The sequence below is a fragment of the Corvus kubaryi genome, unplaced genomic scaffold, assembly GCF_017639235.1.
Source record: "Corvus kubaryi isolate FWS band 111438036 unplaced genomic scaffold, C.kubaryi_AGA036_p1.0 37392, whole genome shotgun sequence".
Taxonomy (NCBI): Eukaryota; Metazoa; Chordata; class Aves; order Passeriformes; family Corvidae; genus Corvus; species Corvus kubaryi.
The window spans coordinates 150,172-162,589 of NW_024581131.1; the positions used below are offsets into that span (position 1 = coordinate 150,172).

The window sequence follows — 12,418 nt, forward strand, 5'->3', positions numbered from 1 at the left end:
AAAAAAAAAAACAGACTAAACTAAAACCCCAACAATTGTATATAGAGGGGAACTAACCAAAATAGTAAAAACAGTCGTCAAAACTTAACACAATAGATTGAAACTTGATGCATTTCTCATTTTCTTAAATTTCCAACCAGCTTTTTCCAAAATAAAACAGTAAGATCTTGACACTGCCATACACATGCAGATTTCATTTGGAATTTTCAAAGGTCAGTGAAGAGCAACTGTGTACTTTGGAAATCCATTTAGGGGCACAGATACTATTTTTAGATAGTAAACAAATGAAGATGGACTTTTATGCCTCTAGCTGAACATTCCACAAACTTACAGAGAAGTCCACACCTAAATATGTCTGATACTAAATATTGTGGTGTTCTGGGATTCTATGTATTTTAGCACTTCTTGGATACATTTATTTAATTCTTATTATCAAGAAAAGGTGTCCTTAGTCATATATGTCATTTCCCAACTACTTAGATCTTCTGGATTAGGCATTGTTGTCCATAGTGTGTGCTATTACTTGCATTTATTTTTCTGGACAACTTTTATTTAACAAGGAACCTGTATTGTTCTGTGAAGTGTACACAACACAGTAGTACAAGGAACAAGAAACAATGTCACCAAGCCCAGTAGGAGTAAGGTTTTGCTAAGAGAAGCAACTTAATTTGGGGAGAGAGATGTCCCACAAGCTCACAGACTGTGCCATCACACCAGCTCATCTTTCTGATTCTGTAGTTTGTGAAACATTTTGTCAAGCACAGCTGTATTGAAGATTGGTATCTCAATCCCTAGGTTATCGGTGTAGCCACATTCTTCATAGGTGGCAGTGAGGCAGGAAAGTAATTGTAATTTAGCACTTGGAAAGTTGGCACACACTTTTATGTCAGCTTCCCTTTTTAGCTAAATGCTGTTTCAAAACTCTTCCAAGTTAGACGTGGATAAAAATAACTCAAAGATTGGAGGTACTTTTCAGACAGGAGTCCACAAAACCAAAAATCCTGCTCTATCTCTGCCCAGGACAAGCACTATTTAAATATTCCAGGCATTTTCGCAACAGTTGGAGTTGCAGAAAATCTGTGGTGAACATAGACCATAATCTTTCTAATGGCATTTTAAATTTGTTGAGCGCTCTGGCAGTGAGCCAGTTGTCTGACAATGTTACAGGAACGGGGGTAGGTTAGAATGACCTAGACACATGCAGAGAAACCATTACCTTCCCAAGGCATTCTGCTTGGGATTATCATTCTGGAACCTACAACAAGGAATGCCATAGCAGTGAATTTAGGACTAATGAGTGCTACAAATAAGACAAAAACCCTCTGCTCTAAGGGATCTGATATATTTACTTTTATCTTTTGTTTCTGTGACACTGAATGTTTGAGAGAAGTCCCAGGAAATCCATAACGAAACACTACATGTGGTAAGCAAAATGGTAAGCAAAAACACACTACATGGTAAGCAAAAATATTTTTCTCTTCCTCTTGATTCCAAGGCTGTGAGCGAAATCAGGATGTTTGCTTTCCTTTGCCATCCACTTCTAACACATAAATAAAACAACGACTCCTCTGTTGCAATGTGTCTGAGGTAGTTGTAATCACCCTGTCAACTGACAGTAATTGGTATTTGCTTCGGTCAGCTTTAAAGTTATGCTAATTAAAACTGATCTTCCTACTCACATATTGAAAGAAACCAGTATCTGGAGGCAAGATCACCTGGGGAAATTTTTAATAAATCCTCAGGCACCAATGTCTGCCTCCCTCAGAATTGTCAGCAGTGGCCTCCATGTTCCAAAAGAACACTTTGTCACATTGTCATGGTTTCACCCCAGCCAGCCACCAAGCTCTAAGCACTCACTCACTCACTCACTCATTCACTCTCCCATGGGATCAGGGAGAGAATCAGAAGGGGAAAAAGGCTGGAAAACTCATGGGGTTGAAATAAAGACAGTTTAATAGGGAAAGCAAAAGCCATGCACACAAGCAAAGCAAAACAAGGAATTAATCCACTTTAATCCTGTGGGCAGGCAGGTGTTCAGCCATCTCCAGGAGAGCAGGGTCCCCTCACAGTAACAGTGACTTGGGGAGGCAAATGCCGTCACTCCAAATGTCTCCCCCCTTCCTTCTTCTTCGCCCACTTTATATACTGAGCATGATGCCATGCAACATGAAATATCCTTTGGTCAGTTGGGGTCAGTTGTCCTGGGCTGTGTCCCCTGCCAACTTCTTGTGCACCCACCACTCCCTCCCCAGTGTGGCCGTACAAAAAGCAGGAAAGGCCTTGGCTCTGTGCAGGCCCTGCTCAGCAGTAACAAAAGTACCTCTATATTATCAACTTTGTATTCAGCACAAATCCAAAACACAGCCCCATTCCAGCCGCTGTGCAGAAAATTACCTCAGTCAGCCCCAAACCAGCACACATCTTCTCTAGGCTCTTGTCTTCACCATGTGCATCAATGATTCTACCACTAGGACAAGGAAAGCTTACTATGCTGTGTAGCAAACCAGCACATATTGATGGCCAAGACTGTGTGAAAGCCAAAGATGTTTACTATTTTTTCTGAAGTTTCCTTTCTTCAGTTCTTCAGTAGAGCACCTTCTTGAGTGTGCATACCATCCCCAGAGACCTGTAGAACAGGGAATAGAGAACACAGAAAGAGGAGGAAGAACTAGGGAATTACAGTGTGCAATTCCTCAGGTGTGGGCTTTAGTCAGGACACTGGGATCAGTACCAAATGCCCAATAAACTCTTTAATTATGGAATGGTTTAACACTGTCTGGAGGTACCTTCAGCAGTGTGTGGCAATCCTTGTTAAGCTGGTTAGTTATGGAGTCAGCAGGAAGTGCTCACCTTGGAGCCCCAGCACTCTGCTGGCTGTGCTGGTTCAGCTGGGTGCTGGCCAGCCAGTCACTCGCTGACTACTGATGTTGGATAAGAGGAGACTGGAGCCAGAGGCTGCAGAACAATAGTATGTCCTTGTTCTGTAGCCTCTGTAAAGGCTTCAAGGTGGTTCAAAATCGAGCAGAATAGTTTTCAGAGGACTCCTTGCAGTTTCATAAGATGTTACATGCTTTCCCTTACAAAAACGTGAAATAGCTGCCAGGAAAACGGAAATAAAAAACTTGAAAATCAGATTAAATAGATACCAGTGAATTTTCCAGGACTCTTCCATCCTTCATTTTCTAACTTGTTAATACAAATGCTTTGCAAGAAGTAGGTCAACACTAACAAGAAAGTTACAGTGTTTGCATCTTGTCCAGTTTTAACTAATGCTATGTTATTTCATCAGTGTTTTTTATAAACCACTGATAAAACTAAAGATGTACTTGCTTCAACATACTCCATAAGATGTTGCCAAACTCACATTAAATATATACAAAGATTTTATGACTAAAGATACATGTGCATCATTTTATGTATGTTATCATTTGACAGCATTGTCATGAAATGCTATTTTTAGTGCCACTGTTGTCTCCTTTAGTAATTTTATTTTTTGTTATTCTGGCAAATGCATAACTTGTCTGAAAATATACAGAGAACCACGAAAATTGTAGGTTCCAAATGACAATAAGAACTACAAGTTGTCATGATTAATCCAGATTTACAGCATGAATGTTAGCTTTTTCATTACTCTGTAGTATAGGACCATACAAAGAAAATAAACTTATTATGTTGGTGTCAGACGTTTTGACAGCTTAGTAGACATCACATTCCTATTTTCTTTCCCGTCTCATATGGCACTGCTGTCTTCCATACCATTTAGTAGTTGCATAATTGTTCCCTTTCAAGCATACAAACAATGAGGTCAACTTGAGTCATGTCAAATAACTGGAGCAAATACCACATATGAAACCATTTAAGATAACAAGTCATGTAATCGCATATATTACCCCTTGCCTGGATTTTCTGGATCATGCTAGAAGTGTGTTAGAATACACAAAAGCAACAGAGCTCACCAACTGGCTGTTTTGCCTATGACAAGCAATTAATGAGCAGTTTATTTCAAAATATTTGATACAGACAAGCTAGAATTCCAAGTTACCTTCCTCTACATCATCACGCTTCTTCTTTACTCTGACCTTTTCAAGGCAAAACCTGTGTTCTCCTGCACGAAAAAAAATATGACAGGGATGAAGGTTTAATTTTCTTTTAGTGGTTTTAATAACATTCAGCTATGTTACATTTTAGAGCTGCCTAATTATCAGATGTAACATCTGGGATACAATATCTATCAGTCTGCATTTTATCCAAGCTGGGCACAGATACAAGAAAGTGTTATTTGTATTTATTAACTGGAACATAGAGAGAAAGGTCAACACTTTCCATATTCATCCTTCATCAGCAGAGAGGCTGGTGAGGAAGCAGGGTAAAAGTAAAACCCCTTAATCAACAAAAACTTGTGCCTTCAAAAATATGCAAGACACATGAAAGCAAAGAAGCAGCTTCTTACCTGTGCATTTTTTTCTTTTATTGAATCATTCAGTTCAGCTAAAAAGCACATCACAGACCTCTTCTGTTCTCAACTGAAGCCAAAAGAAGTGGTTTCTGTCTTGCTACAGTGGTTGACAAGAAGCACTGAAACACTGTTCATAAACAAGCAGCAATTAAGAGAAAGTAGAACATGGCAAAAATAGTTCCTATTAATATGTTTTATTCCACTCTGCAGCACTTTTGAAGTAGTTAAACAGTTGTTTCTATAATCCTCCCAAGTACGTGTGACAGTAGTAACAATTACTGACTCTTCAATGCAAGTTGTTCTGCCTCCAGAGATTTTGAGTCTCTTTTGTTATCTGCACTGCAAGGCCTCACAGAGAAGAGGTAACATCTTCTAACCTTTAAGTCCTAGGGAGTTTCAAGCTGCTGCTGGAGGATGTGTGGACACACAGATTGAACAGCCCTGTTGGTATCTGTTATGGTGTAAATGTATGTTTCTAACCCTATGCACCCTCATTAACCAGTTTCCCAGTCATCTGCTACAGCACAGGCACCATTCACATTCCCAATATAGCTCAACAGGGTGGCTTTTCCTGCGTGGAGGGGATGCTCAACACAGGAGCTTTATCCAGAATAGCACAGAAGTGCCCAAGCGGGTTAGAGCAGCAGCCTGTCTGGGCCAATGTGGTGGGGCCAGTCTCCTGCAGTGAAAGGAGATGCTGTTTAGGGACATTGTGTGAACCTGGCCACTTCCTGTGGTCTGTTCTCCTCATACTCTTCCAGCATCACTGGATTAAGGAGCACACCTCTGCCTGTTGCCTGTAGTATTTGCTTTGATACCGTTATCTGTGATACCAGTCCCCTGCTAGTTTCAGTGACTGCCTCCCCCTCCTGCCTGTTGTAATGTTGCAGGATTTGAAAAGTGACACTTCACATTCACCTTATCAATCACCTTAATGATTCTCAGTACCCTTTCTGATGATGTCCAGCATACTGACTTCTTGCTGCTGCTAGACACTGAGCTGGAAGGTCACTTTTCTCCCTCAGCATCTCTGATGTGGCCTACAACGCAACTCCAGTCCCTTTCTCCATCACAGATGTTTTTCCTCTCCAGTCCCATTTACCTGGAATACATGAGAGCTGTCAGAGTTAAAATCCAGTCTAATTTAGCAACTGGTGTCTTCAAACTGCTGTGGTTTTAATCAGAAAACAAAATGGAATCCTAACTGGAAAACAAAACTCGATCTAGAACAGAATTTGAAATAGCATTTTGAAACCCTTTCCAGACATACTTAAATATAAGAGCTACTATTTAAAAATACTAATTTGACTGAGATCTGGCATCCCCTAGCAACTATTTATGCAGTAAAAGGACTGTTTAGACTGAGTTTTGCACAGGCCTTTGCTTCAGGACTGAAGGAAGGATGCCCTGGCTGCTCAGTGCTGCTCTTTAGGTTCTCAGTGGGCTTGTTCACTCGCGGGCCTCCTCCAGTGATCTGCAGCCTGTGATGGAAGAGGGCTGACATATGTGTGGGTTGCATGGTTATTACTAATGCCATGTCCTGTAGGTGACAGCAGGCCTGTTTCTCAAGCCTGGGCAGGTGTATTTATTTAGTTGTCTGTGTTTCTGTGCTTCCATGATCTATATGAAGTCTATGAAGTAATGTCCTGGCTGGAGGTCCGTGGTGTGCCCCAACTAGTGAATCACTGTGTATCCAGGAGAGAACAAATGTAACCAGCAGTGATTCCAAACCATTTTGACTACTTATTTTAAACCCATTATGAATAAAGGGTTGAATCTTGTCTATCAGCATCATACAGAATATAATTTTTGAAGAAACTTTACAATCATAGAGATGAAAAGAAATATATCAGTGGAAGGTTCATTTTTCAATGCCTGGTTGAGTTACTCAGCAGGATTAAAAATAAAATTTGAAAATGCTTCATAGAAGCCGAGAGAGCTTTACAGTCTTTTAAAAGTCATTTCTACTGTCTCCAGCTTCCTCAGGTAGAATTTGAAGCAGCCTTTCATACCAGATATGATACTTCCTTGTTGTGGAAGTGGTTTTGGATTATGTTATAATGAAAACATTTTGCAACATGTCATTTATTAAAATAAGAGTACTTGTGTTACATTAAGTGTGTATAAGTTACATAATAATGTAAATACAACTGTGATTTTGATCCATCTTTTTTTTTTTTTTCTGAAGATAATCCCTTCTGTTTGTGACAGTTAGATGTACAACTTCAGTTCTTTGATCGTGGAAGCTGACAGTTCACACCAGTCTACTATTGAGATGGTGATGTTTATGCCTTAGGTAGAGAAACAGGTCAGTCTGACTCAGCATACTGTCCTGACTCCTGCCTTTGGAAGAGCTCTTTGTCTAGAAATGAAGAGCGTGTGCACATCTCTCTGATCATGAGTTCTCCTGAAAAGGCACTACTGGTCTTTTCTAACTTCAGCCTTCTTTACTCTTCAATAAATAGGTGCTTCCTGCAACACAGGAGCCAATTTTTCTCCTTTTATCTCTTTGTGTAACACCTTGAAAACATTATTTTCTCAAAAAATGCTGCTACTGTTCTCTTGGTAGCCCAGAGTGGCAAAAGTGGTATCAGAATAGAGGTATCCAGGCATCCACTGGGCAAAGTGTAGCCCCTCAGCTTGCTCAGAACAAAAGAACGTAATAGTCCCTTCCTCCATCTCCTGAGAATGTGTAAAGGTATTGTGCTGTTCCTGCTTTTCCTGAGTAAAGCTCAGGAGGAATGAAAAATCTGAGTCTCTGCCTTACTCAGCATATTAGGTAACCAGCCCAAGGCAGCTATAAAACACTTTTAAACCCAGGCTCCCTCCCCACTGGCAGCAGCTCCGTGCCACTGGCATCCAGCTCTCATTTTAGAGACTGATTTGTTTGTCTTCAGGAGGCAGCAGATGGCAGCAAAGTTGTACAGATGCGCCAGGAGAAGGAAAATATCTTTGTGCACACACTCTAACAACATTCCATGGAAAAAACGTATCATTTGTTTCTGTCTGTCTTGCAGTGTGGTTAAGACAATAAATCAGGTTTATTGGGCCTCATGCACTTGTAACGTAAGGGGTTGTTTTTCCCCCATTTCCGGGAGTTAATTAAATCAGGTTGGGGTGAGAAGACTCAAATTATTTCTCAGTAAATCATCTTCATCTCTGTAGGACTCACTTCTTTGTGCAAATCTCTTTATATCCTTCATTAAACACATACTGATGGCCTTGTGTAAATATTGTAACAAAGTGTTGGTGTGTGCACTTTGATTGACTGCCAGTCTCTGCTGTGAGCTATGGAATCCCTCTCTCATTTGAGCTGTCCAGATACATCCTTTTCCAACACTTCAAAATAGGTAGCAAGATTTTTTTTTAAACATAGAGAGAAGAAAGAGGAGGAAGGAAATGCTACTATATAAAGTCTTAGTGTTTAAAACACTCCAAAGTCCTACTGCATTAAATGAAAAATGAAGTCTGGGTTTTGGACAAGAAGACTGGAAGTTTCTGGGATTCCATCCCTGCTCATGAACATATTTAGTGACGCACTTGACGCATGTATGTTTGCTGAAGTTGTCACTGCCAGCAGCACCACATCCACTTAAGTGCAGTAGCAATAAGCATACATTGCTGAGCTCATTTCAGATTGAATGGAGAGTCTGGATTTGTGTTCCTTCTTTTTGACAGGGATCCCATTCCTTACTTGTATCTTTTAGTAGTTTCTTCACTGTTCAAAACCAGAAATTGTGAATAAATGAAGTATAAAGCAAAATTTACAATACAGTCTTTTGGTATAAAAATAGACATGTTTTTGAAAGAAAGCTGGGGCTTAGATTTTCTTCCTGCTGAAGTCAGTAGAAGTTTTGTTTCAATTAGATGAGATCAGTCTCAGGCCTGGGATTTGGTGCTGAGATTCCTATCTGGCTCACCAGTTCATCACACCAGCATGTCTGATGTCTGTAGGCAGTAAGGAGACTAATGATATATGCCAGTTGCATATTTTTCATGTTGTTTATCAATAAAGGGCCAGACTATGAATGTGTTCCTTATGCAGAATGAGATGCAGGTCTGCACAGCCTCGGGAAAAAAATTACTTAGAAAAAGTGACTTAAAATCCCTCACTTTTTCGTTATCTCTAATAAGAACAGACGTATTTTACAAGGTGCAGCTGTCCTCTTCCAGTGTGCAGCTCAGATCTGCTCCTGAGCCCTCATGGGCAGGCAGGGAAGTGTGGTGGCCTCTGAGAGTTTGGTGCTTTCCAGCAGAGAGACACCAGACCTGGGTCACGTCAGGAGAAATAAGGAGCCCACACACCCTTCTGTACTGTGGGATGAATTACACTGTGCCTTCCAGTCTTTGAGTGATTCAGCTTCATGGAACTCCTGTCACAGTAACCACCTCTTAAAAGGACAATAAGAGTGTTTGTTTGATGAACTGCTTAGTTTGCTCCTGAACTAACAGATAAGATCCGGTTTGTTTGTTCTCCCCTTTCTGCCAATACCACTGGACATCAGAGATTAAGAGCCAAACATTTGTTTGTTTGATTTTACACCATGTTAGAAAAGTAGGAAGAAAATATAAACCGTTTTATAATTGATGGAAAAGTTGCCTGTAATTTGAAAAGAACTGACAACTTGCAGGAAGTATTGGAAGAATACTTATTTTGCAAACCTATTCTGAGAGTCAGAATTTATTACAAAATATGTGCCTTCAGTGGGTAGAACAGATCTTTCCTGACTTTGGAAAACCCCAGGATTTTGTAAGTAGATGAGAGACTCAGGGAGGTCTAGTTAAATGTTTTGTAAAAGTTATCACAGAATTAAAAAAAGTTTAAAAATTTCATTTGGCCTCCTCGTTGCTGTTGTGTTTGCTGGGAATGTTGCATGCAAAACACTCCAGTCTTATCAAATCATTAACATTGATTCTAGTCTTAATGGGACCATTTGTTTTTCATTTAGAGACATTATCAAGCATTTTGACTAGTACATAGTCACATAGTGTACATAGTACACTAGTCAAATACATTACATACATTGTAGTAAAAAGGCTTTTACATAGCAAAGTTTTTTACCTCATGAACACATTATGCTCCTTCTTCTCATGAAGGATACATGGCCTCACTCCAAAGAATTAAGTATTTAGAAATTAAAACAATTTCAAAGCTGACACAACTTATTTGGTGAAAAAAGCCCTGTTCCTTAAAAAATATTTGGATAATAAAAGCAAATCCTGGTGAGCACAATAAACAAATTTTAGTTAGGCATAATTGGATTTACTTATTGGTTGTACTCAGTCATGCTGGAATTCTTTCTCCTGGTGCCTGTGTGCTCTACACTACTTAAGTATGATGTGAGATAATATGAAACGGTGAATTGACAGCACAAGGAAACTATTTGGATGGCTGTCTGGAGTTGCCATTATTGGCTTTAATTATGACTTTCTGTCCTTTGGGTACTCAATGAGCCAGAAAAGGCTTCATATGTGCCAAAGTATTCATTAGTATTCCCCTTTCTGTCATTGTGCTTGCAGATAGAGTTTATATCTGGCACCTGACTGCAGTTCTTCTTAGCACGGACCGAGATGCTTTGCAGATTTTGATAATCATCTGAAAGTACACCAGTGTCTCCACGTTTTGGATGCAGTAGAAGTTGTTCCTAGGTAACAGTGGAAGAATTCTGACCGCTTTCTGATGTAACTGGAGAACAAACACTTTTTGCAGTTGTTGACGTGACATGGCTGCTTAAAGAAAATTTTGTGGTACCAGCTGGAGAAAGAAAAACATTTACTGGTTTTCCTCTTCCAGGTTAGGGAACCTGCACTAGGGCTTCATGGGAGAGTCCTTGTATATCAGCATTTTAGGCACCTTGCCATCATTCCATATAGAACTAATAATGAAGCCCAAAAACCTTTCTGAAATAAAAATAGCCTCTGGAATCCATTTTGGTAATGAAAAATTGTCTATAGTGAAGAATTTTTTTGTCTGCCATAGGGTGTCTCTAGGGTAGGTACAAAACACAATAATCACTCATAAAGAATATTCCATGAACTCTTCTGACACTTCGCTGTGGAGGCTGTGCTGAGAATGGTGACCACTCCTTTGGCATCCACTCTTGAACAGACTGGTGGACAAGGATGAATTCCTGCTCCAATACATATTTACCATTGCAAAACTTAATTTTAATTTAGAACCTTGTTTGAACTTCGAGTCATGTTTTTAGCAGCCTTTGAAATACTGTCCTGTGGGACACCAGATTGTTCTTAGAAACAAATATTTTAACTAAGGTGGTGTGTAAACAGATACTCCTGATTTTGGACGCATTTGATGACATCTTCCACTTCTCATCTGTCACATTACAGCATAAGCTGGCTTTGACCTGAGTACAGAGTTTTTCTTGAACTTCTACAATTACAGGAGGATGCTCAGTTTCGTGGGCTGTTTCACAGTCTGTTCTCCCTGAAATCCCAAATCCTCACACTTCTCAGAGATTTCTATCTAGTTCATGGATAAACTTCAGCCACTGTTAGGCATTCATGCCCAACATTTTGCTTTATGGGATGTAGTGAAAAGATGCTTAGCCAGAGTTTTTCAGTAGCATCCCCTGCTTGGGCAGGAGAAAGAGCTTTCACCTGGAAAGAGCTTTCACCCCAGCTTACACCTGGGGCTGGTGCAGAAATGGATGAGAAGGGAGGATGCTGTCTTGATATATTCTACCCCTTATAAACCTTATATTCCCTGAAACCTGGAACTGAGACTGGGGTATGGTGTTAGCTGTGCAATGGGAAAGAGTGCCTGCCTGCTATTCTCCTGCTCTGTCATTCTCCAGCTTATCTAGCCTAGGTTAGCCAAAATCCACTATCGTCGTGTTTCCAGGGTTTCCTTGTCTGCTCTTTACATTCAAAGAGTGTGCCATCTTTGGGCTACTCACTACTTTCTGGCATGTCTCCTTCAGCAGTGTTTGTGCTTTAAAACACACGGTTTCAAAGATTGGTGGGGGAATGGAGGGAACTAAAAAACCCAATCTTTCTTTTCTTTGGTTGCTATTTATTGCAACCAGAGAGTTTTGCTTCTCCTTACAGGCGCGGCAGGTGGTGCTCTTGGTCCTTCCAAATGCAAGTTGCACTTCCTAAACTCCAGTCAGGTCAGAATTGTGCCATCCTGCACCAGCTGGCTGATTTTAGCCCTGTCTGGTTCAGGGCAGGGTCTTTCAGCTTTGAGTGAAGTGTTTTCCACCAGTGAAGGGCAAAGGAGGGAAGGAAAAGTACTCTATGTGGGGTTTTGGCAGGAAATGGAGAAAAAAGACCAATACAAACAAAAGTAACTAGTTGGCAAGTACATACTTAACCACACTGTAGCCCAATCCAGCCTTCTGTCTCAAATTTAGATGGCAAAAATACTAACTGTGGAACATATAAGGAAAACATTGTAGCTGTTAAATTGGATGGTTCTGTTGACGTTGTTTTGGTTGTGCTGTGTACATTAAGTAGGATCACGCCATTGTAATTTCTCCCTGCAAGCACCACAAAACTTGTAACAGCAACAATTCTAATTTCCAGGTTTTCCATGATCTGAGAATAGCCACTTGTTTCTCACTGGCAGCTATACTCTGTACTGATGATCATGAATTTGTGTCATCCCTTACATCTTGCAAGATCTGGATCAGAAAGGCCACCAGCAGGAGACAGGTAAATTCTCTTCCAGCTGTTAACAAAAAGGTAATTAAAACTGGCAAAGTGTCATTATATTTGATTTTCTTTTTTAAAAATAATATTTCAAGTGGAAAACTCACCTCAGGATTTCAAAAGTCTTAGTTGAAAATGCTTAGAAAGTAACTAAAATTAGGCAATTCTGAACAGAACTTCAAAGTTGGGGAGGGGGGAAATAATGAATACAGGCCAAGTATCTCGTCACCGGACCCCTACCCAAGTTTTTGCTGCAGTTTCCTGGAAAGGCGTCATTGCCAGCTCTTTTCA

The 12,418-nt window shown here is 40.2% G+C and overlaps 1 protein-coding gene across 1 annotated transcript in view; it reads left to right on the forward strand.

The window, feature by feature from the left end:
- The window catches only part of LOC121669451, a 41,438-nt gene that overhangs the window by 19,467 nt on the left and 9,553 nt on the right, over window positions 1–12,418 (forward strand). Inside the window, exons 3-4 of the mRNA XM_042038411.1 lie at window positions 9,977–10,138; window positions 12,002–12,130. The gene's annotated coding sequence lies outside the window, so the exon portion shown is untranslated. The remainder of the gene's footprint in view (window positions 1–9,976; window positions 10,139–12,001; window positions 12,131–12,418) is intronic.